The sequence below is a fragment of the Schistocerca gregaria genome, chromosome 1, assembly GCF_023897955.1.
Source record: "Schistocerca gregaria isolate iqSchGreg1 chromosome 1, iqSchGreg1.2, whole genome shotgun sequence".
In the NCBI taxonomy this organism is placed as follows: Eukaryota; Metazoa; Arthropoda; class Insecta; order Orthoptera; family Acrididae; genus Schistocerca; species Schistocerca gregaria.
In genome coordinates, this window is record NC_064920.1 from 529,342,553 (window position 1) to 529,366,911 (window position 24,359).

Below are 24,359 nucleotides of genomic sequence, written 5' to 3' on the forward strand. Positions count from 1 at the left end.
ATTTTGGAATCGACATCATCTAAAGCTTAGCAAGCTCACAAAATATACCAGTAGGATAATTTTTCCAGTTTAAGTCTGCAAAGACTATTTGTGAGCTCTTTAGACTTTCTCTTAGAAAAGTTATTTATTAATATCAAATTGAGAAGCAATTAACAAGTTTTACTCAGTAAAATAATTCAGTTTTCTGCCCACTTTATCAAAAATTGTGAGTAAAACAGGAAAGAGTGAAATGCATTTGTAGTTAGAGGAGGTTTGATTATCTCCGTTTCTTATGGATATTATTGGATATTCTGTCAGGAATTATCTCTTGACTCACTGATTGATTATCCTATCAAGTGAGAATAATATTTTAATTTTCTGATATAAACACATTCAAAGGAAAATTACTAATTTTTAGTGACCTGCTGAATTTTGTAACTCCTTACAAGTTGTATTTTTGAAAATAATGTATGTTGATGGCACATGCAGGGTCTGCATGAGTAATTCTGAAGTATCTATACTCACTAATTGGTTGGTTGTTGGTTAGTGCAACAGTTTCTGCCACTGCTAAGAAAAATTTATTGACTTATATTGCTAAAGATTTGAATGTGTTACCAACTCAGCCAAAATTATTTTCTGGGGGCTTAGTTTCATTTTCTGGCAGTGAAATGCTCTATCAATATGCCTGAGGCAGTCAATATGTTAACAGTATTCCAAACAGTATTTTTATTGTTCATAGCATATTTTAATTTTTGAGCATAGTGCACAAGTTTTACTACTTTAATAACAGAGAGGAATGCTCCCCATTAATGGCAATAGCATCTTGTTTTTCGAATTATGTAGATCTCTCTTCCTAACACAAGGTACTGTAGATCCAGAAGTTATCCGTCCCTTATTCTAGCTTTTGTTGGTTTTACCCTTGTTTCTTTTAGGGGACTCAAAGTGTTCAAGGGAAGAGTTAAAGTTTTCACCAACACTGTCTGGTTTATGAATTTCTCCTAAGAATTCCTCCCATAATTCCTCTCTAAATACTGTTTGAGTCATTGTCTACGATTCTGTGATCAGTACTTTTCTTCTATGATCTGTGTCTAACTGTTCAGTTTATTTTATTGCTAGCATTTGACCGTTATATTCAGACAAATTATTTATTGACTACTGATTTTATAGCTAAATGGTTGGTCTAGAAAACAAATTGTCAGTAGCTGTTGCCCTATGCTCTTCCAGTCTTGTAGAGATTTTACTGTGGAAAATATCCAGAACTGGACATCAACAACTCTAGGTTCCCTCAGACAGTACTATCTCACAGACAATCAAAAAGCAACTGTTCTCCAGTCGTATTTGCATAACCTAATTAAGACATTTTCTAGCTGCTGTATGAAGCTTACGATATATCCTGTTAGTATTACAAGTATGGTTTTTTTCTGATCCATGACTGAGGCACATTATTTAATGAGCTGTTCAGCACAACATTCATTAATCCGCAGGGCTTTGAACTTTTCAACATGGCAGGCCCTCTGGCCCCTTCATAAAATTGTTAAGAGCCATCAAACCATCCTATCTTGAGCTTCTAAAATCAGAATTGCATACTTACAAGTTAATATCATTTTGCTACTATAATAACCTGTCAGTTCAGTGGGAAAGAAATATAAATGGATTGAGTGCCAAATAGGAGGAACAAAGTTAGAACAGGTGGATGGTTTCCAGTACTTAGGATGCATATTTTCACAGGATGGCAACATAGTGAAAGAACTGGAAGCAAGGTGTAGCAAAGCTAATGCAGTGAGCATTCAGCTATGATCTACTCTCTTCTGCAAGAAGGAAGTCAGTACCAAGACTAAGTTATCTGTGCACCGTTCAATCTTTCGACCAACTTTGCTGCATGGGAGAGAAAGCTGGGTGGATTCAGGTTACCTTATCAACAAGGTTGAGGTTACGGATATGAAAGTAGCTAGGATGATTGCAGGTACTAGTAGGTGGGAACAATGGCAGAAGGGTGTCCACAATGAGGAAATCAAAGAAAAACTTGGAATGAACTCTATAGATGTAGCAGTCATGGGCGAGCAGGCTTAGATGGTGGGGTCATGTTACACGCATGGGAGAAGCAAGGTTACCCAAGAGACTCATGGGTTCAGCAGTAGAGGGTAGGAGGAATCGGGGCAGACCAAGGAGAAGGTACCTGGATTCGGTTAAGAATGATTTTGAAGTAATAGGTTTAACATCAGAAGAGGCGCCAATGTTAGCACTGAATAGGGGATCATGGAGGAATTTTATAAGGGGGCTTTGCTCTAGACTGAACGCTGAAAGGCATAATCAGTCTCAAATGATGATGATGGTGATGATGATGATGAGTAACCTGTCATGGAAAGTAGGTAATCAGGTGCTACGTAAAAACACATATATGATTCGGAGTAGGATGCACGCATATTATAATTCTGTTCATTTCACTTAGAAGACAAGTGGGAACTTTTAGGCTTTGAGCAGGCCATCTACTCACAATAGCAAGAGGTGAGGGGACATCCTGTCACTGGGAACTGCAAACAGAGTCCCAACCTCTGGCTGGCAGCTTTCTCTTTTGATGCGATGGACACTCACTATTTTTACAGCTGGGGGCAGTTTTCTCACAAAAGCCTGAGAAATGCACCAGTCTGGCTCCATGGCTGTGCTATTGTTTGGAATTTTTTTAGGGAAATGATAGCTGAGCTCCACAGGATAGCTAACAGAATGGTACCACATGTCACACCCCAATTATCAGATTATGTTAGTGGCCATTGCCAGAAAGACTCCCACACAAAGTCCTGGTGGAGGCTGTTATAGGCTACTTGACTATTACATCATCACATATTTGTAGTCACTGTCGGGTATAGGTGGGAAGGAATGGTTGATGGAGTATGGTAGTGGGAGTCTACACGAATTTGTTACAAGACCATAGTTGGTGAAAGCTTTGTTTATTGGTGACAACTGGCCAAATTCCAGTACATGTGGAGCAGTCACTCTCTGGGCATAGGGCAGAAGAGGTGGTTGCATATTTTGTCATGGTTGCTGCAGTGTAATTTCATTCAGAGTTTTCACTTGTCTGGCCACCCAGACAAACACTTAATCCTTTTTAGTGTTAATGCTTTGATCAGTCTCCAAGGTGGAACCCATCTCCATCCAGCAAAGCCGACCATGAGTAGCAGCTGTCATCAGCACTCTGCCTTGCACTGTACTGTTGCTAATGTACAAAGCTCTGGCCTGTAGGATTCCAGTTAATTTTTCAGCTGCCCAGAGTTCAAACTGAGGTTTTTCAGTGCTGGGGTCTGTAGAATCACTTTGTCTCCTTAGGTGACATCATGGTACTACTTCCAGTTACCCACTTGTTTATCAACATTATACGTTTCACCTCATCTTTTTGCTCCCCCTTCTCATAGCAGGGAAGCACACTAGATTCCGTGCCATCTCATTTGTACTAGATTCTTGCCAGCAGCTATATCAAGTGAGGACTATTTACATGTTTGGTTTATGTTAATAAATATGATTGTTCCTTGTGCAAATTTGTGATCAATTTTGTGTTCCATTTAAAGAAACTAAATTTAATTGTAAATTTTTAGAATGGCATTTAGCTGTTAAACAGTTACACTCACTGGCATGTACATGATTGGGAGTAGGATGCATCCATTTTGTAATTCTGTCTATTTCACACAGAAGACTAGTGGGAACGTTTAGGCTTTGAGGAGGCCAACTGCCTGGGAACTCTGATCAGTTAATTTAATGAATAAATTATATGAAGGGGCTAGACACCCATGTAGGATTTATATCAGGACCAATATAAGATCGTGTTACAGTGTTACACACCTTGTGCAAATTCAGTGTAAACCCATTTGGTGTGATTTGCATGATCTCGTAATTCGCCCCCTAACTTGCATATCAGTTAAGCGTCCCACAATAGCAAGCACATGGCTAGTTTCCATCTTGACACCCTCTTTTTTTCCCTTTCTACCTTTTCTTTATTGATTCTACAATAGTATGATATTAGCTCGTATCCATCAATATGAATCTTTTCCATTTCAATAATTACCATTGATTATCCAGTACTCACACCAATTATGTTGAAATTTGATCCATTCTTGTCTTTTCCTTTGTTCATACATGACGTCCATTCTTTATATTAATGAAACTTCTAAGTGTTGATGGAAGCCTCTAAGTGTATCTACTTCAGTATCAATGGTTTTGTCCAAGCTTAAGCATTCTGTTTCCTTAGTAAGTGTGTGAATTGTAAATATATTTATTTAGAAGCTCTGTTCTTCTTTAAGAAAAGGCCAAGGAAATGCACTTGAAATTGCTAGAATAGGATGACAACTGCTTTCAACTGCCTGATGCCACTCACAATTAACCATGTAAGTAGCCTCTTGTCAGAAGCATTTGTAACAATTAAGCTGTGTTGGAGATAACACAGTGAGGTGATAGTGGTGGTGGGAAGTGGGGGTGGGGTGGGGAGGGGAGGGGAGGGGAGGGGGAGGAGAGGTGGAAGGGAGATGGGGGTGGGAAGAGAAAGAGGCCAATTCAACAATCACACCCACATGTGAATGCCACTCTCCATTGAGCAACTTCGTTTACCGAGTCCACAGAACACTCAATCAGGGGTTTATCATTCCTCTCAAAGAGTGACATAATCTTCAGTCTAGTGTGAGGAGCATTCTCAGCAATGTGGGTGAATTCACCCTCAATTCCATATTTACTGTCATGTTCCAAACTGTTGCTTACTTCTCCTACTGTTATAACATAAACATCTTTTCAAAACTCCTTCTCCAAAAAGTCTAAATCACAGGTGATATCACAGAGTTCCGCACTTGGTTTAAAAATACTAGTTGCCTGGTAATTACTTCCCAATGAGTTCTGTACCAGTCTGAACATTCCCTCTACATCAATACTTCCCAGAAATAAAATATTCTCTGTCTTCTTAATTCTTTACTTCCTAGACTTAGCTCATACTTTACACTCTGTATTGTCAGACTACTTTTGAACTTCTTGCATTGCCTCAGTTGTTTTACCCAGTCTCCAAAGCAATGGAGGTAACTTGGTTGAAGGTACCAGACTTTCAGCATCCTGTAGCAGCACCACCGTTTAAGATAGGAAAGTTAGTATCAGCACAATATTTCTGAGCACACAAGTTACAGCCAGGTGTGGGCCTGTTGACACTAAGTTACACTGACCAGCAGTTGTGAAGTAGAATGGAGGCCACAGGGCTGTCAAGCCACTGAAAAGAGTAAACACAGCAGTTTGCATGGCACAAGATGCATGCAGAAGTGGCCCAATGGTGCAACCTAGATGCTCAGCCATGTATATATATGTGCTGGTTTTCTAATGAGGAGGATTCAAGTGTGGCAGTTCTCTTGGATGGCTGGGCATGTCACACCACCGACTACACGCAGTAGCAGATGGGGCACCAGTGTTCCAGCCCACAGCGGATCACTGGTTCAACCCTCTGAGACCAGCGTGGGGTCCATAGCCAGCAGCGGTGGGTCACTCTTGTTGGGTCCCAACACACGCTGGAGGCATCCAGAGGCAAGGGCCACAGACTTGGTCATCAGATCGCAGGCACTTGTGTCACATGACAGCGAAGAAGCACACATCAGGCTACCCTGCAGCTCCCAGCGAGCAGTGCTGAGGCAATGGAGATGAAGGCTGCTGAGTTGGCTGCCAGTGCATTCTGACACTGTCAAAACTCCATGGCTGTACCCTGCCAGCATGCCGCAGTATATTGTATGGATCACTGAGGTAGCCCTTCCTCACCAAGCTGTTTTGCAGACAGCAAAGTGGCTTCCTCAGCATCATGGGACTCTGTGACATAGACAGAGAGGAACATGGCACTGTAGCTGGGAATAATAAAACACTTGAAGATCAAGTCTGAGTTTTAATATGGTGCATCCTGACAGTTTCCATCCATGTCCAACATTCCTCCAGTGCTCGCCAACATCTACATTTGGCAGTGATGGCTACATTTGGTGTCAGACTAGCAGTTGTCATCTGTACATTAAGACATTTGAGCCCACTTCCTGCATTACAGTCACAAAATGTGGTAAGTGTTAACCAATTTCTCTTTTTGAGTGTCAGACATTTTCTTTCTTTGTGTTGTCAGAGTAAGTGTTAGTGTGTTTGGGGAAGTAAGATATTTTTTTCTTTTGTGGCATTTAATCACTTTTGTATTGGGTGGAGTATGATGTTTTCTTTATCTCATCCTAAAATGTAAGATAAGATACTGAGCTGTAGGAAGTCAGTTTATTTTTGTAGTTAAATTTTTTGTTTCTGTGTAATTTTATAGGTTGAAATGAGACTAACTGGGAATGAAGGCAACACAATGGCAGAGTCAGGGACACAAGGTGTGTTGGAACCAGAAGCGCTACAGATTTTGTTGGAAAAGGTAGCACAATAGACAGCGGCTAATAAGCAGTTGAGAAGTCAGCTAACATCTAGGAGTGAGCAGGAAACCGCATCTGATCAGTCATTGTTGCCTAGGGTGCCGCAGCAAGAGATTGATCCAGCTGCCGCTAGTTTGATTATTCTGTTTTCTGGCAAGGCATCTGAGGATGTGCATTCATTTGTGGAGGACTTGGAAGCTTCAGCTGTGATGAATGGTTGGTCTGATAAACAGTTGTTACATGTAGCCAAGGTTAGATTAACGGGTGAAGCGAAGACATATGTAAGGTGTTCCAAGGCCTTAAGGAAGGCAGGACAGTTTAAGCAGTTGAAGGAGGGACTTCTACAGAGGTACAAGAAACAGAATAGCACTTGGTACTTTAGGGAGAGGTTGAGTACAATGACGAAGAGACAGGGGGAGACGGTAGAGAAATTTGTGGACAGCATAAGAGAAATTAACAAGTATACTTACGAATTGAGTCAGAGCAATGAAGCAAATGGTGTTGTGTTGCAGGAGGCTGAGCAAAGGGGACTTGATGTATTTTTGAGGGGGTTAGTGGAGCATACATCACGGAAAGTGTGTAAATGGACTCCAAAAGATTTCTTGCACCAACATCATGCCAAAATTGACCTTGGCAATGAACTGTGGAATTTGGTGGAATGTTATTTCAGCTAAGGGAAACTGTTGTCAATGCAGAGATGTCGTGAGGGGTGTTAAATGTAATGAACAAACCAACTGAGCCACGTACATTAGCATTAAGGCTTAATTTACATGAGTGTGTGTCTAGTGGCACTGGGATGTCGCTTTGGGTAAGTGTAGGGTAGGGTGTCCATTTCATTTTCATTGAAAAAGGGGACATTTAAAATAAATTAGAGAAAAACCTGCGACAATGAAGAAAAAAATGGGACATAAATATCGTACTGACTAAATTTAATACACATACAAGTTGACCTTTACAACGTGCACTCAGATGATCACTTTTTACAAATATTCTGCCACACTATCACCGTAATTTTCACTTTTATGTACTTTATCAAGAAGTGCATTTTCGTTTGAAATTGTATCATAAAAGTCAGTACATGATGCACCATTAAAGTGTGTTTTGACAATGAGCAAGGCCCTCACTGTTTCAACTTTCATTCTGTTTTTTTCATCTGACCACGAAGAGTTCACTAACGAAAACACACGTTCCACAGCAGCATTTGACCCAGGAATTGCCAGACAAAACTCCACCAAATGAATCATGTTTTTCATGTTAATGTTTTTACTTTTGAAATAAGCAAATATTTTACACCACGTTGTACTAACACTTTCTTTGTCTCCTCTTCACTTTTTATGAAGTTCTGTGCACATGAAAATTCATTTGTCTTCATCAATAGGAAAATTTGGTACAATACTTTTAACAAAAACACAACAGTCCTGAATATCCTTCCACTGTAGCTGCTCCTTTTCAGTATTAACCCAGTCAAATGCTTTAAAAGGTGTGAGAAATGGTAAACACCATTCTTTAATATACTCAATGCAAGAGTCACAGAAGATGTCAGCATAAACATGAAATTGTTCTACAGTAATTTCACCCTCTTCTTCAAGTTTCCTTAGAGTCTCATGTACAATGGATGTGAGAAATCTTTCAGATTTTCTACATTGTAATTTGCCCAATAATTTGTTTATTTCTGATAAACTTCCACTATTGTGATTTCTTGTTTCTCATTACATTTAATTGTTGTGGAGAAAGATTTTAGCTGGCTAACAAAAAAATGAAGAAGAACAGTAGACACAGGGTTATGAAAGAACTGTTTAAGGATAACAGGACACTTATCAAGGGACATGAAATATGATTTCAAAGCATGAAATATCTCTGCAATTCTTTCCAATGCTGGTAGCAGAGATAGCCATCTTGTCTTGCTGTGCCCAAGTACAGTTTTGTATTCAGTTTCAGTTAACTTACAGAATGACTTCAGAGATTCAATCCTTACTGTATATATGTGGAAACGCTGGAAGATTTTGTTTACTATTAATTGGCAGTCGATGGGTAGGCAATCTAAGCCAGTTTGTAAGGAATTGAGCACCACATGTGCTGGACAGCCGACACCTACTATACTAATCACTGTGTTCTGTTGCAGTTTATAGAACAAATTGTTTTTTTCTTTCCTCTGCTTACCACAAAAATTGGTGTTAGTGTTGTCTGCAGGAACTGCAATCACCTTTCCCTCAAGATCATATTTCTTTAAAAACCCCAGCACATAATTCTGAAATAAATCTGAACTTACTCCAGCTAAATTAACCAATTCGAGCATTTTCACCGTGATGCCATTTTCAGGGTGAAAATATCTGATAAGGAGAGGAACAACTTCAAATCCAGATGATTCAATGTATCAATCATTACAGAAATGAGTCTAGCACTTTCAGTTCATTTAAAACCTGCTGAGCTGCATACAGTGCAATAACATTTGAAATGATTGCATTACATTTCGTGTGTCCACATGTGAATTTAGGATTGAAAAACATACATTCTACAGTTTCTTCACTACCAGTGATAAAAGGAAACTCGCTTTTTATATTGCTGTTAAAATTACACTTTCGTTTTGGCATAATGAAACAGTGATTACACAGTCAAAACATTAACAGTGTGGTGACGAAAGCCAGAGAGCAAGTATCAGTGGTGTAGAGTATCTCTGGACCGAAAGGACGGATTCAGTGGATCGATGTAGAAGAGAAGAATCTTCATTGTTATTCGTAAACTATAGTGTGTTTAAAATTACTTGCAATTTTAGAAAGTTCGGTATGTGTTTGGGGTATGCTGAAAGTCATCACATGCTTCCTAGTGTAAATAATTGCGCAGTTAATAGCAAGTCAAACAACCAGCAGCGTAAAACACTCTAGCCAAGCGGAATCATAAAAAAATGGGCCTTTTGAGCATCCCCAAAAAAACTTTCGGGACAGCGGGACATTTTGGTAAAACACAGGACTGTCCCAGGAAAAATGGGACGAACGGACACCCCAGTGTAGGGTCAAGTCTAACTGTGGGTACAGTGTGTGTTATTGAACCACTGGAGGATAATGAAGTTTTGGATCCATTAAGCTGTTTTGTGAAACATAGTATTGTACGTGTACTGGAGGGAAATGGTGGATGAGTAGTTCCCACGAACATGGACAATTTTAGTGCTCTAGACACAAATTTGGGAAAAGAAGAATTTAGGTGTACCAGATGATGAAGACTGGTGTTCAAGAGGTAGACATAGCAATCAACCACAAACTGCAGATAGGACTGCATTCCATAACAAATTTGAAAGGTGGAGAAAAAGAGCATATGGAAGAATTGTTGTGGGAATTTAAGGATTTGCTTTTTTGCACGAGGGCCATTACCAGCAACTCCATTAGTTCAACATCGGATACCAACAGGGAATGAAGCACCTGTTTACCATAAACCATACAGAATACCAAGGTATTTGCAGCCAATTGTGGAGGATTTCATTGATCAGCAGCTTGCGGACGGTGTTATAGAGCAAAGTAATAGTTGCTGGGGAGTGTGCATTGTCATTGTGCCTAAAAACTCTATGGATGGAACTAAGAAATACAGGTTCTGTTGTGACTACAGATACCTCAATAACAAGACAGTAAATGATACATGCCCAATTCCAAACATATCAGAGACTTTGGATCACTGAGGACAATGCCAGTACTTTTTTACGATGGATTTAACAAATGGTTATCATCAGATAGAGATGGCTCCAGAGGATCATCAAAAAACTGCTTTCTTTACTGCTGGAGGTCATTACCAGTACACCAGAATGCCATTCAGTTTGAAAAACACTCTGGCAATGTTTCAGAGGTTGCTAGACAGTGTGTTAAGGGGTTCGAAACCACGACAGTGTCTATTTGGATGACATTATAGTGTTTTCAAGTAGTATGGAGCAGCATAGACAGCAGTTAAGGAAGTCGTTACGAGGTTAAGAGCAGCTCGTTTGACATTGAGTCTGGAGAAGTGTCATTCTGCATTGGAAGAAGTGAAATATTTAGGTCATATCATCAGTAAGGATGGAGTGTGAACAGATCCAAGGTTGGTACAGGCTGTAAGGGATTTTTGGGAGGCGAAAACAGTTAAAGAAGTGGAATCATTCATCGGAATCTGCAATGTATATTGAAAGTTCGTGAATGGTTTTGCAGATTTAGCACAGCCATTGATGTGATTGTTACAGAAGGGCATGAAATTTCAGTGGACAGAAGAGCGTCAGAAAGCATTTGGCAAATTGAAAGAAATGCTAACATCAAGTCCGGTTCTTGTGTTTCCAGATTTTGAAAAGAAATTTATTCTAGCATGAGATGCATTCAATCAAGCATTAGGGTGTGTTCTTGGTCAGGAAAATGATGGAAAAGAACATCCTGTAGCCTATGCATCTAGCAAGTTGAATGCAGCAGAGAGAAATTACTCAACAACAGAGAGGAAGATGCTTCGCATAATCTACGGAATCACATATTTTTAATGTTATTTATATGGGAGAAGATTTCGGGTAGTGGCAGATCATGCTGCTTTGAAGCGGCTGTTGGGTTGAAGACTCCATCTGCTAGACTCGTTAGATGGGCTATGAGGCTTAGTGAATTTGACTACGAGGTGGTGCACAAGCCTGGTCAGAAGCACGGTAATGCAGATACACTGAGTAGAAAGGTAGCAAAAGTAGCAGTCATAGGTTATGACCTAGCAGTATGGCAAGAATTACAGGACTCTGACAATGACTGTAAATTGTATCGGACACAGCCACAATTTAATATGTACGATGGTCTTCCATGCAAGGAAACAAAGTGAGGGCCAAGGGTAGTAGTGCCAGCAATGCTAACATATGAGGTTTTACAGGAAGCACATGTCATAGTGCAAGTAGAACGATGAATAGGAGAGTGGCGGAAAGGTATTGGTGGAGGGGTAGGAAAGTAGTTGTGGATCAGTAGGTCAAGATTGTATACCATGTGCACAGAGAGCAGATTTGAGTCAGAAACGGATACAGCTACAATGATTTCCAGAAGCGACATGTCCATTTTCTATGTTGGGAATTGATGTCTTAGGACCTTTCAGTCTAACACCATCAGGGAACAGATTCATTCTGACAATAATAGACCATTTTTCAAGGTATGTGGAGATGGTGGTTATGTCAAATCAACAGGCAGCAATGGTTGTGCAAGGCATTAATAAACAACTGGATTTTGAAGTTTGGTGTACCGGAGACAATAATTACTGACCAAGGGACCAACTTAATGTTCGATTTAATGAAGGAACTGTGTAAATTGTCGAATGTAAAGAAGTTGAGAATGAGAACATTGCATCCACAGGTGAACGGAAGGACAGAACGGGTACACAGAACAATCGGAAAGATGCTGAGTTTTTATGTGGATTCTCATCACTACCAGTGGGATGAGTATTTTAAGCATATTGTATGTGCATACAATGCAAAAGTCCATACCAGTACTGGTTCGTCTGAGTTTGAGGTAATGTATGGGCAAAAAAATGCCGTCACTGTTTCATTTAGTGAAGCTACAGAAAGGAAGGACCGGTGAATCCGTACATCAATTCGCAAGGACAGTTTGAGATGTTTGAAAGTGGGTACAAAAGGCGAATATGAAGGCTTTGGAAAGGCAGGAAGACACAGTGAAGCAGAAAGGAAGTTTACCGCAGTATACAGTAGAGCAATGGGTAATGCTATCCAGCCCCCATATGCCAAAGGGGAAAAACGAAGAAGTTCATCACAAGGTATCAAGGGACATACCAAGTAGTTGAAACCACACCCCTCGTTAATGTTAAGCTTCAGCTACCAACTAGAAAAATGATAGTACACATTGGGCAGTTGTGGCCATTTAAGGGTTGTCCAGACATGATTCCAGGCATGTCACAGGAAGGGAAGAGGAAGAAAGAGAGTGTGGAGAGAGGTGTTAAGTGCAGGGAAAACCCAGAATACAGAGTACAGCATGATGTACCATATGCTTTGCGATTCAGAAAGTAGTAGAGTATTTGTAATTTTTTGTTTTCTTGTTATGTATAATTGGGTTTGCATAGATTAATTAGACATTGAATTTTCATATATTGTATATGTTTTTGAGTATTGTGAGCTTGCTGGGGACAGTAGTCTTTTTTAAGAGGGAGGAAGGGTGACTTTGATCCCTGTCCTCGGGTCACTGAGGTGAGAAATGGACTGTCCAAGGGACTTCGTGGAGACAAAATTGAGCTTGCAACGGGTCAGAATGCATTGGATCTTCTCCACCTCTGAAAATTTTATAGTAATAGAAAGTTGTTTTCAGCAGGGAGTATTTGCATAATTGAAATGTATAGAGCTTGAGGGGAGCAGAATTTTAATCAATGGAACTGCGTGTAACATAATAGGACCAACCTTCCATCTGCCAGCATCAGTTTCAGGAGTCATGAAATTGAATGTTACACAGCCACAGCTGTACTGGCCAGAAGCAACTTTAGAGTTTTCGCAAGGCAGAATCTGACCTTGTTAAATCAAACTCGGAAGTCAGGTCTGTTGAAATCTGTAAACCAGTTCATTTCAGAGCAAGAGGGGTGCATATCAGCTGATCAGCTCGTGCAGCTTGTCGCTCAATATAGGGAAAGGCAACAACAGGTAACGCTTGTTTTGAGCACCTCTGTGCCAAGTGCCATCGCAGCCTTAACTTTGTTGTGTGTTGTTTTCATTCTCATCAGGCAGAGAGTGAATTCCAATAGGAAACCAATGGTAGTCAGAATCCCAGTGGATTGGATACCGAGAGCGTAAGACGGGTAGGTAAGGGGTTGATCAAGCATTAAGTGGAGTTGTAATTCAGTAAGGAATTTTTATGTTTCGTCTCATGTCATATATTTTATGAGGATTAGACCACATCTAAGTTTTCTGATAGTAGTAGTAAATATGTCATAAGTACATGCCGACCCAATCAGGTTTAAGAGTAGTTAGAGGTCAACCCGGGTACTGGGTCTTTCCGAAGGGGGGAATAATGTAGTGGCACCACCGTTTAAGATAGGAAAATTAGTTTCAGTGCAATATTTCTGACTGCACAAGTTACAGCCAGGTGCGGGCCTGTTGTCAGTAAGTTACACTGACCAGCGGTTGTGAAGCAGAATGGAGGCCACAGGGTTGTCGAACCACTCTGAAGAGTAAAGACAGCAGTTTGGATGGCGCAAGTTACAGGCAGAAGGGGCCCACTGGCGCAACCTAGATGTTATGAGTACGTGACTCAGAGCAGTGTGTTAGCAAAACAGAGGTGCACAGCTGCATATAAATAGGTGCCAGTTTTCTAATGAGGGGATTCAACTGAGGCAGCTCTCTTGGATGGTGGGGCTTGTTACACCACCAGATACACGCAGCAGCAGATGGGGTGCCAGTTTCCAGTTCACGGCGGGTCACTGGTCACTGGTTCAACCCTATGAGGCCAACGCAGAGGCCATAGCCAGCCAGCAGAAGGCCAGTCGATGGCTTGCTACCACGGGCAGTCTTGTTGGCTCTCAACACACACCGGAGGCATTCTGAGGTGAGGGCCACAGATTTGGCTGTCAGATCACAGACACTTGTGTCACCCACAATCTGAACTATGAAAGAGAAGAAGCACACAGTGGGCCACCCTGCAGCTCCCAGCAAGCAGTGCTGAGGCAATGGGGATGCAGGCTGATGAGTCAGCTGCCGGCACATCCTGACATCATCAAAACTCTGTGGCTGTTCATGGCCAGGACGCCGCAGTATGTTGCACTGTTTTCTGAGGCAACCCTTCTGTGCCAAGATGGTTTGCAGACAGTGAAGTGGCATCCTCAGCATTGCAGGACCCTGTGATGTAGACAGAGAGGAACACAGCACTGTAGCTGGGAATAATAAAACCCTTGAAGATCATGGCCAAGTTTTAATACGGCACATCCTGACAGTTTCCATGCACGTCCAACATTACTCCACCACAACCCAACATCTACATTTGGCAGTTACAGCTACAATCCCTTGAACATGTTTACTGCGTTTAGGCTGCCAGCAACCACAGCAGAGTCTGATACCATGTCCTGCTATCATTCCATTATTGCATAGCTGTAGTGACAGTTGTTGCATCTCCATAAGTGACCAGCATCATTCTTAATGCAGAACACTTGTGTCTCTCAATAGAAAGGAGTGTATAGTAATTTTCACAGATGACTGTCCTCAGTCACAGGCATCCATATCCACCTATTATGCAAACAACTGTTTATAAATGCCCAAACATGTTTCAACTTTTTGCAGCATTATTAGTTAGTACTTTTATTCAGCTGTGTAACATGCAAACATGATTTACACACTAATTAAGCTAAGAAGAGTTTACAGGATGATTTTTTTTCAATTTGTACAAATTCTACGGATTGATTAATGAGAGGACATGGACCGAAAAGGTCTAATGAACGTATGTCTGGAAATGCATGATTTCCTTGCTAGAGACCATTTATTCAACCATACTTTGTTATAGAGAATGTGGTCTAACATGTGCTGTAACATGTAGCCACAGTTTCCTTCTAGAGGGAGGTACTATTCCCCATACATCATGCCCTAGTGCCCTCTCCTGCAATAGTAATTGGTAATGTTCTGTTCAATTCACTTCTCTTGGTGACTCATCTTGTAGTGGATGTGATACAGTGTTGTACATATATACATAATGCTTCTGTATTCAGATCAAGACCTTGCTCACATGGCATTTACTTACAGCAGCAGGCAGCAAGGTTGTATCGGGAGACATATCCCTGCCAACAATAACCACAGCATCCAACATTTGCAACAGTGTTTCATAATTTGTCTGAGACGAGTGTTTCAGGAAGCATGAAACAATGAAGAATGTTCCCAAAATGCTTGGACACCAGACTTGAAGGAAAATGTGCTTAAGCTGCGAAAGGCAACCACTATGTCAGTTCCAGGCAGTTGGCCCACAAGAACAGGGTTAGCCATATGATCATGTGGAACATTCTCCATGAGATTTGGTACTACCCTTATCACTTAGAGTGTGCAGGGCTTACTAATGACAGACTTTCCACATAAGGAGCAGGTTTGTTACTGGTTTCTTTCCCAGGCAACCACGATTCTGGGCTTTGTGTCATCCATCCTATTCATAGATCGGGCCACCTTCATGCATTCAACTTTCATAACAGCCATCTCTGAAATAGTATGTAGAATCCCCATGGTACCGTGACAGCGAATCATCAGCATTGGTGCAGCTGGGATGTGTGAGCCAGGGTAATTGGCGACCATATTTTGGAACCAGTCTTCCTTCCACATTACCTAACAGGTCAGAACTATCAGTGTTTCTTGCAGGTGACTTTGCCTCCACTGCTGGAAGAAGTGCCATTGATAATTTGAAGGGTTATGTGGCTGCTTCATGATGGCGCTCCAGCCCACTTCACCATTTATGTCCAGACACATCTCAGTCATGTCTCCCCTGGGCGATGGATTGGATGAGAGGGGTCTAGTTGCATGGCCTGCTTATTCACCGTGCAATTTCTCGTTATGGGGCCACCTCAAAAGCCCATTCCAGATGTGGAGACATTGGAGCAATGTATTCATGTTGCCTTTGACACTGTTCGGATGCGGCCAGGCTGATGTGAACATGTGAGACAGAACATGCTATGGCACATACCCACTTGCCTTGAGGCACAGGGAAATCATTTTCAGTACATACTGTAACTGTTGCTGCATGGTAGAGCGTGTATTAAACTGCAGTCTCTGTAAAAATGTATGACTGAATAAATTGTTTCTAGCATGGAAACCATGCATTTCTGGACATAAGTTCATAAGACGTTTTTTGTTTTGTGTTCTCTCATCTATGGTTTAGTGTAGTAGGATTGCCAGATCCAATGATGTACACTATACACATGTAATAAGCATGATACTATTGGTCTGAAGCAGACATATACAGAGATACACATTCTTGATTCGCAGTACATGTGTTTATCATTTCACGTGCAACCCCAGACTGTTCACAAAGAGCTTGCCAAACAAAGATGTTACATATGACTTGCTCAATAGTCTCCACATTAGCCCCCCCCCCCCTCACCTAGAGTGTGGAGCACAAACACAAATATGAGGGCATACGTGTAAAGGAAGCACCCAGGGGGAAGGGAGATGGTGTTTAAACAGAAACAATACATTACATTAGTAAATGTAGTCTTCGAGCCAGTGAGGGGGGTGTATGGTCCTGCCCAACTGGGCGAATTATTGCAGCAGTGGAGGGATCTGGGAAGGAGATGGTGGTTTGTGAGGTGCCAGGGTAGTGAACCTGAATGCCTGTCACAGTATGAATGACTTTTACTGTTGATGGGTCAGTACCAACAGACAAGAAGACAGACTGAAGAAGATGAATGTGGGTCAAATTGTCATTGGAGAAGCTAGCTCATTCATAGAATACACATTATTGAGATTCATAATGAAAAACACTTTAGAACTGCAAATGAAATCAGTGTTGACATTAACTACCACTTCCGTATAGGGGTTGACAGAATCTCCACACGAGTCATTGTCAGCACATCACACGTTCCAAGGCTGGCCTCAGGTATGTAACTAAATCCTAACAAGGGAGAGGCGGAGGGCTGCCTGTAGAAGGAGGAGTCATCACACGTGTCACTCTGTAGGGGGATGTCACAAGCACCTGTAGCACTGTCACAAGACTGGGAGTAAGTAACATCACACGTGTGGGACTGGTCGTCACTCACCCATGGACCGTCTGTAGAGGCCTTGTGCGAGGCCAGTGTAGCAGGGGTAGGGGCCGACTGGGTGGGGTATCAGGCAGTTTTCCCAGAGACCATGCCGGTTTGAGGCAGCAGACAGATACCATTTGACGTGTGCCACTAATGAGCACTTCCTGTGTGGGACCGAGTGTAGGGGGCTGAGTGCTGGTTGGACAGTGTTATCACGCACTATGACGTGGGTACACAGCGGCCAGTCCATATACAGGAATACGGGAGGGAGCGACTGTGGCCGAGGAGGGGGCATGCGAATGTTAGTGATTAGCTCCTTAACATGCCTGACGAATGTCAAGTCACAGATTTGATCTGGAGGGAGTGAAGACTTGACTAGCTCTGCTGGTAGTGTGACTGGTTCTCCATATAGTACTTCTTCCAGAGATGTGCCAAGGTCCTCTTTGTACATGGCCTCAACGCCTAAGGTGTTGGTCCACTCACCTCTGTGGCATATCTGTGAAGCTTTCAGCGTTCGGTGCCAGCGTTCCACAAGCCCACTGCTCCGGGGATGGTATGCTGATGTCTTAAATTGTTTCAGCCTGCACAGTTCACAAAGCTGCGGGAAGAGGGCACACTCGAACTGGCAGCCCTGGTGATAGAAGCTGAGCAGCCAAAGCGCAAGATCCACATTAATAAAAGGGCTCAGGCCACTGTATTGGCTATGATAGCTACTCAGTGGGTAAACCTGTCAATGTAATGGAAGGGGGCCAAGGGGATAAGGGCCCAACAATATCAATGTGTATGTGCTGAAATCTTCATTTTGCCACATTGAACGTACCCGTGGAGGGCTGTGCAAGATGTCCTACTTTTGCGCGGTGACAAGCCACACACACTTGTGCCCAACTGTGACATTGTTTTATCACCCCATGCCAAACAAAATGTTCAGATACCAGATATGCAGTGGTGCGTATGGCAGGGTGTGCCAAGTCATGAATACTATTAAAAATGTCCCAGCAGAGATGCAGGAATCACTGGACGTATGTGTCCTGTTGAAATGTCGCACCAGATGGGTGATGAGAACTCAGGAAGTGACCGTAACGCTAGTTTGAGTCGTGTTTTAGCATCTGAGCACTATGTGCTGAGTTTACTATCATCTGTTTGCTATATAGAGATTTTTCTGAGGTCCAGTTGTGAAGATAATACCGACAAAAGGGGATGAGTCCTTGCCTGGGTTACGGAACGTGTATACCAATGTTTCATGGTCAGTAAATGCTATGAGACAGTGACCTTCAATATCATCTAGGAAATATTTGACAGCGGTGTAAATAGCAAATAGTTCCCAGATGAAGATCGCCATTTACATGGGGAAGCAGACAGTTTATGGGAGACAAATCAGAGGGTCTGTACAACAGAGCCCATGGATTGCTCAAGTAGTGCCCCCACTGCAGTATCACTTGCATCTGCGGTGAGCATAACAGCCATCCGTAGAGCTAATTTGAGGTTATCAAATGCACATCGCATATCTGGAGTCCATGCGACAGCCCGAGACCCTGAAGTGTTTTTCCTGCGAGAGCATCTGTTAGGGGGGCTTCTATGTCTGTGGTGTGGGGAATGTGTTTGCAGCAGTAATTTACCATTCCTAGGAAGTGGTGGATGCCCTGAAAGTCTTTGGGCAACAGCACCATACTAAAGGCCTCAACCCATTCGGGTAGGGGGCGGATGCCATCGGGAGAAAGCAAATGGCCCAGAAATGTGAGACTAGAGCAGCGGAGTTGTGACTTAGCATTTTTCGCTGCAACACCACTTGCTTGTAATAGTGGTAACACTTTATTTGAGTGAAGTTCATGTTCCTCAAGTGAGGAAGAAAAAATTAACATGTCATCCAGGTACACATACCCAAAGGCCAGTTTACCAACCAATGAGTCAATGAACTGTTGTCACATCTATGCAGCATTTTTAAGGCTGAACAGCATAAACAGATTTTCAAAAATCCACATGGAATAATGATGGCATTTTTTTCAACGTCCTCCAGTGCCATTAGCAGTTTTATGGTATGCCTTGTGACAGTTGATTACATTGACAATTTGTGCCCCGTGCAGTTGGGAAACAAAATCTTGAATATTTGGGACAGGATAACTATCTAAAATTGTTCTGGTGTTAAGTGCCCGGTAGTCTACATCTACATCTACACCCATACTCCGCAAGCCACATGACAGAGATGGAAAGTGTCACCTATCTTAGGCACGAAATGAATGGGTGATGACCAACTACTAGAAGAAGGGCAAATAGTCTTACTGTCTATAAGTTCCATAACAGTAGCTTTAGCATGTTTAAGTTTTTTGGGTTTAAATGCCTAGCCTTTGCACCTACCGGTGGACCATCCTTGGTATTGATTCTATGGACAGTACCGTTGTTGATCACAAAACCAACATGGTTGATGGACCCACACCCGATGCAGTATGACTAACCTGTAATGCACACACTTATATGTCCCAGGCCAGTGGATCAGCAGCAGTGGCAGTGATCCACTAGTAGTCCTTGTCATGGAGCTCAGTGGGGTACTTGGTAGTGTCAAGGGCACAGCTTCTGCCCGGCAGTAGAAAAGTTATGCAGCATCGGCAGCGGATGCAAGAAGGTGGTGCGGGGATGGGGGATGGCCGTGGGTCACAGCTGGGTGACCTGCTTACGAGCGTCCGTGAGGTTGGTTTGCATGGTGGCAATGTGTAAGGAGAGGACCTCATTGCTGTCCTGTAGTTCATCATTGTGTGATTTAAGAGAGAGCACTGCAACAGCTCGGGTGAGAGGGAACAAATATCATTACCAGTGGTACGGTCTACAGATTTAAGATTAGTGTACCTCATTGTAGGTTAGGTGAAAGAGCATGGAAAGACAAGAAACTGCATCTTCCACATACCAGCATCCTGGTGCATGAGGTGAAGAAATATTAAGGGGCAGGCATTTGTGTGATGCAACGTGGCCCATAGCACCTGAATTTGGCCACACTATTAGTTTGGGAACAACATTTCTTAGCCACATTGCCAGAGAGGGAATGGAAATAACACCAAGCAAAATGGCGCATAGCTTTGTTCATCAAGGTGGCTGACGCCGAAGCAACAGTGGAGGGATTGGTTTTTGTAGATTCCTCCTATGGGGGTATCACAGTAGTTCTGGTAGGAGAGGAGTTATGGCGGCGGCTACCAGGCGGCATTAGGCCCGCATGCATGCGCAGAGGGAGTAATGTGCACTCTGTACTGTATGATGTCAACTCCACGCAGGTGTGCCAACCCGAGGGGGGTGAGGGCCCAATTGGGGACGGTATGTGAGGGTGGCAGAATGTTGTACACCTGGTCTGCGTTCTTCAGTTTAGTGTCTAGTGGGGCTGAAGTTACATGGAGAAGGTGAATTTGAACTTCTGGAGGAAGTTTGAGCAAGTCCAAAATGCAGCAACTGGCATATGATGCTGTCAATCATAGCGTGGAGATGACACCAGAGCTGCAACGGGGATCTGGAACCAAGTGACTTGTGAATGATGATGAGATGGATAGGTGCTCATGGATGATCCGTCAGGCAAACGCATATTTGTCTTTATCAGGAGGCGAAGCCACAATATCGAAGATCAGGTCTGTATCATCATGTAGGTGACGTAGTAAGCAAAGGAACTTTGAGTTGTCATCAGCAACACCGTGTAGCTGCAGGATGTGGTTGACCAAGGCAAACCAAGTGTGTGGGTGGTCCTTGTGAAGGGGTGGTAGCTTGGGCCAACGGATGGCGTAGCTGTTTGTCGGAAACTGTCACACCCTGTCTACAGCTCTGCACCTTAATGGGTTTGGGTGCAGTAGCTGTGTACCAGTTCCCGACACTGTCAGTGGCATGCGGCATGGTAGGCATAGCTGGCTCGGACATAGTCAATAAATCAACAAGTTAGGTTTTGATGGAGAAACGCCAACAGGTGTAGAATGGATCGGTGTGGTAGAGTCGACCGTAGTTGACTGATGTGCATAGAACGACAGAGTACAGTTTCTGGGCCCCTCCCCTACAGGTGCATTAAAATTGTTGAAATTACTTAACATTTATGGAACACATGCAGCTTGTATACATAGTCACTGGGTCACTGGGGCTTGAGCAAATTGTTTCGGCCATTGTCGAGCATTCGGAACATGTGGAAAGTTCACATTCCATGTAAAATGTTTGCATGCGAAGTTTTGTGTACAAAGAACATTCCGTTGATATGGAACACTGCCACATGACTGCTGATTCATGTACAATAACGAAAAGTTATTGTTTGTACCTGATGCTAGCACATGTGGCTCTGGGAATGTAGAGCAAATGGCTCTAAGCACTATGGGACTTAACATATGAAGTGATCAGTCCCCTAGACTTAGAACTACTTAAACTTAACTAACCTAAGGACATCACACACATCCATGCCCTATCCAGGAATTCGAACCTGCGACCATAACAGCAGCACGGCTCCAGACTGAAGTGCCTAGAATCGCTCATCCACAGTAGCCGGCACTGCCCTGTTGAGTACAGGTAGTCAATGTGTTTGGAAACTGCGTCAAACTATTGTGAACACAAGATGGATAGTTGGAAAACAATGCTGAAGTGTCCGTTGGATAACCTAGTTGTCATATGTGCGATGTAGCATTGTGTACTGCTCAATGGTACAATAGTTCGTTGCAGCACTCACAAATAAATTTGGGGTCACCAGTATGGGTTTAGTGTTGTAGGATTGCCGGATCCAATGATGTACACTATACCACATGTAATATGCATGATATTATTGGTCTGACGCACACATATCCAGATATACACATTCTTGAATCTCAGTATACGTGTTTATCATTTCACACGTGACCCCAGACTGTTCACAAAGAGCTTGCCAAACAAATATGTTACATGCAATTTGGTCGATAGTCACCATTCTTCAATCAATCCCTAGAGTTTGTACGTGGTGGAAAACATCACCCTGTATGTCTCTTGTGGTTATTACCTTATTTTCTATATTACTGGGTTCTGCATGACGCTTTTTATTTTACTGTACTTGGGTAGCTTGTCATCTGATACTAAACGATGTTATCAAAGTTTGTCTGGTAAGGTAACAAATTTCTATAACTAAATTTTTTTAATCTTTACAGCTAATTTTAATACAAAAATCAGCAAATATGACTAAGTTTCCAGATACACTTAAAATGTTATGAATTCTTCAAAGATTCAAGTTACCATGGTACCTCCAGAAGAAAAGTGGATTGGCAGGATGATTAAGTATAGCAGCAGAATCAGTTACTGAAAATGCTTGCTGCATGACACTTGTTTGTAAACATGGATAGAAAGTTTAGTCTGAAGCTGTAATGGCAGCTGTTTTTATAATTAACTGATATTCTAATTTAGCTTTAGATGCAGATATTCTAGAGGAAAACTGGATGCATTTGAATGCAATGGACACTCTGATATTTTAAATAAATTATATACTAACAGTTATATTGTAGAACAAAAGCGAACTGGTGCTTTTCATTTATTATAATGTTGTTCTACCAATAACCAATGGAAGATTCTATTAACATGATATACTAACAGTTTTGATACCAAGTCAATGAAGTGTTTAAAGACTTCTTACTCTCCCAATGGTGACAAACCATTGTAGCCTAAACATGTAAAATTGTTTCTAGAAGCTATGTAATTTCTGGAAAACTTAATAATGAGCTACATATTGTCTTTTCACTTTGTCAGTGTCCATTCTGACGCACAGCTTCATCATCAGGGCTTCATTTTGTTATTAAAGTTCAGTATTGTAGGATTGTTGGATCCAGTGATGTACACTATACCACATGTAATAAGCACTATTTTATTGGTCTGAAGGACACATGTATAGATATACACTTGTTGCCGATTCTCCATACGCATGTGTTTACCACTTTCCACACAACCACAGACTGCTCACAATGAGTTTGAAAAATAAAGATGTTATAAATGACTTGGTCAATAGTCGCCACATTAGCCCCCACCCCCAGCCCCACGCCACCACCCCTAGAGTACCGAGCACAAACACAAATATGATGGCATATACATAGAAAAAGCACCAACTACGGAGGGAGTGAATGTTTAAACAGAAACAATACATTACATTAGTAAATGACATCTTCGAGCTGGTGAGGGGGATGGATGGTCCTGCCCAACCGGGTAATCATCATACGGCAGTCGAGGGGTCCGGGGAGGCAACGGTGAATTTTGAGGTGCCAGGGTAGTGATCATGAATGCCTGTTGAGGTACGAAGAACTTTTACCGTTGATGGGTAAGTACCAACAGGCAAGGGAACAGACTGGAGAAGGTGAATGTCATTTAAGTTGTCATTGGGGAAGCTGGCTCATTCGTAGAATACAAACACATTATCATGATGCACAACAAAAAATGCTTTAGAACTGCAAATGAAATCAGTGTTGTCATTAACTACCACTTCCGTAGAGGGGGTGACAGACTCTCCATATGAATCATCATTGGCAACATCACAAGTTCCAAGGCTGGCCCCAGGTATGCTGCTAAATCCTAACAGGGGAGAGGTGGAGGGCTGCCTGTAGGAGGAGGAGTCATCACATGTGTCACATGCACCTGTAGCACTGTCACATGACTGGGAGTAGGTAACATCACAAATGCCGGAATGGTCATCATTCACCCACGGACTGTCAGTAGATGCCTCGTGTGAGGCTGGTGTAGCAGAGTGGTGGGGGGGGGGGGGGGGGGGGGGGACGTACTGGGTGGGGTATCAGGCAGTTATCTCAGAGACCATGCTGGTTTGAGGTGGCAGACAGATACCATTTGATGTGTGCCATTAATGAGCACTTTGAATGTGTTGCTACATAGCGATATGATTCTGTGTGGGTATGAGTATGGAGGGCTGAATGCAGGTTGGGTGGTGTCATCACACACCATGACGTGAGTGCATGATGCCAAGTCCATATGCAGGGTGGGAGCAAGTATGGCGAAGGAGGGGGCATGTGAATGTTAGTGATTAGCTCCTTAACATGCCCAATGAATGACTAGCCGCATATTTGATCTGAAGGGAGCGAAAGCTCAACGAGCTCTGCTGCAAATGTGAGGGGTTCTCCATATAGTACTGCTGCCAGAGATGTGCCAAGGTCCTCCTTGTATGTGGCACGAATGGCTAACATTACCTGTAGTAGGGCAATGGCCCACTCACCTATGTGGCACATCAGTGAAGCTTTAAGTGTACAGTGCCAGTGTTCGACAAACCCGTTGCTCTAGGGTGGAATGCTGTTGTCCTAAATCATTTCAGCCTGCACAGTTCACAAAGCTGTCAGAAGAGGGCACACA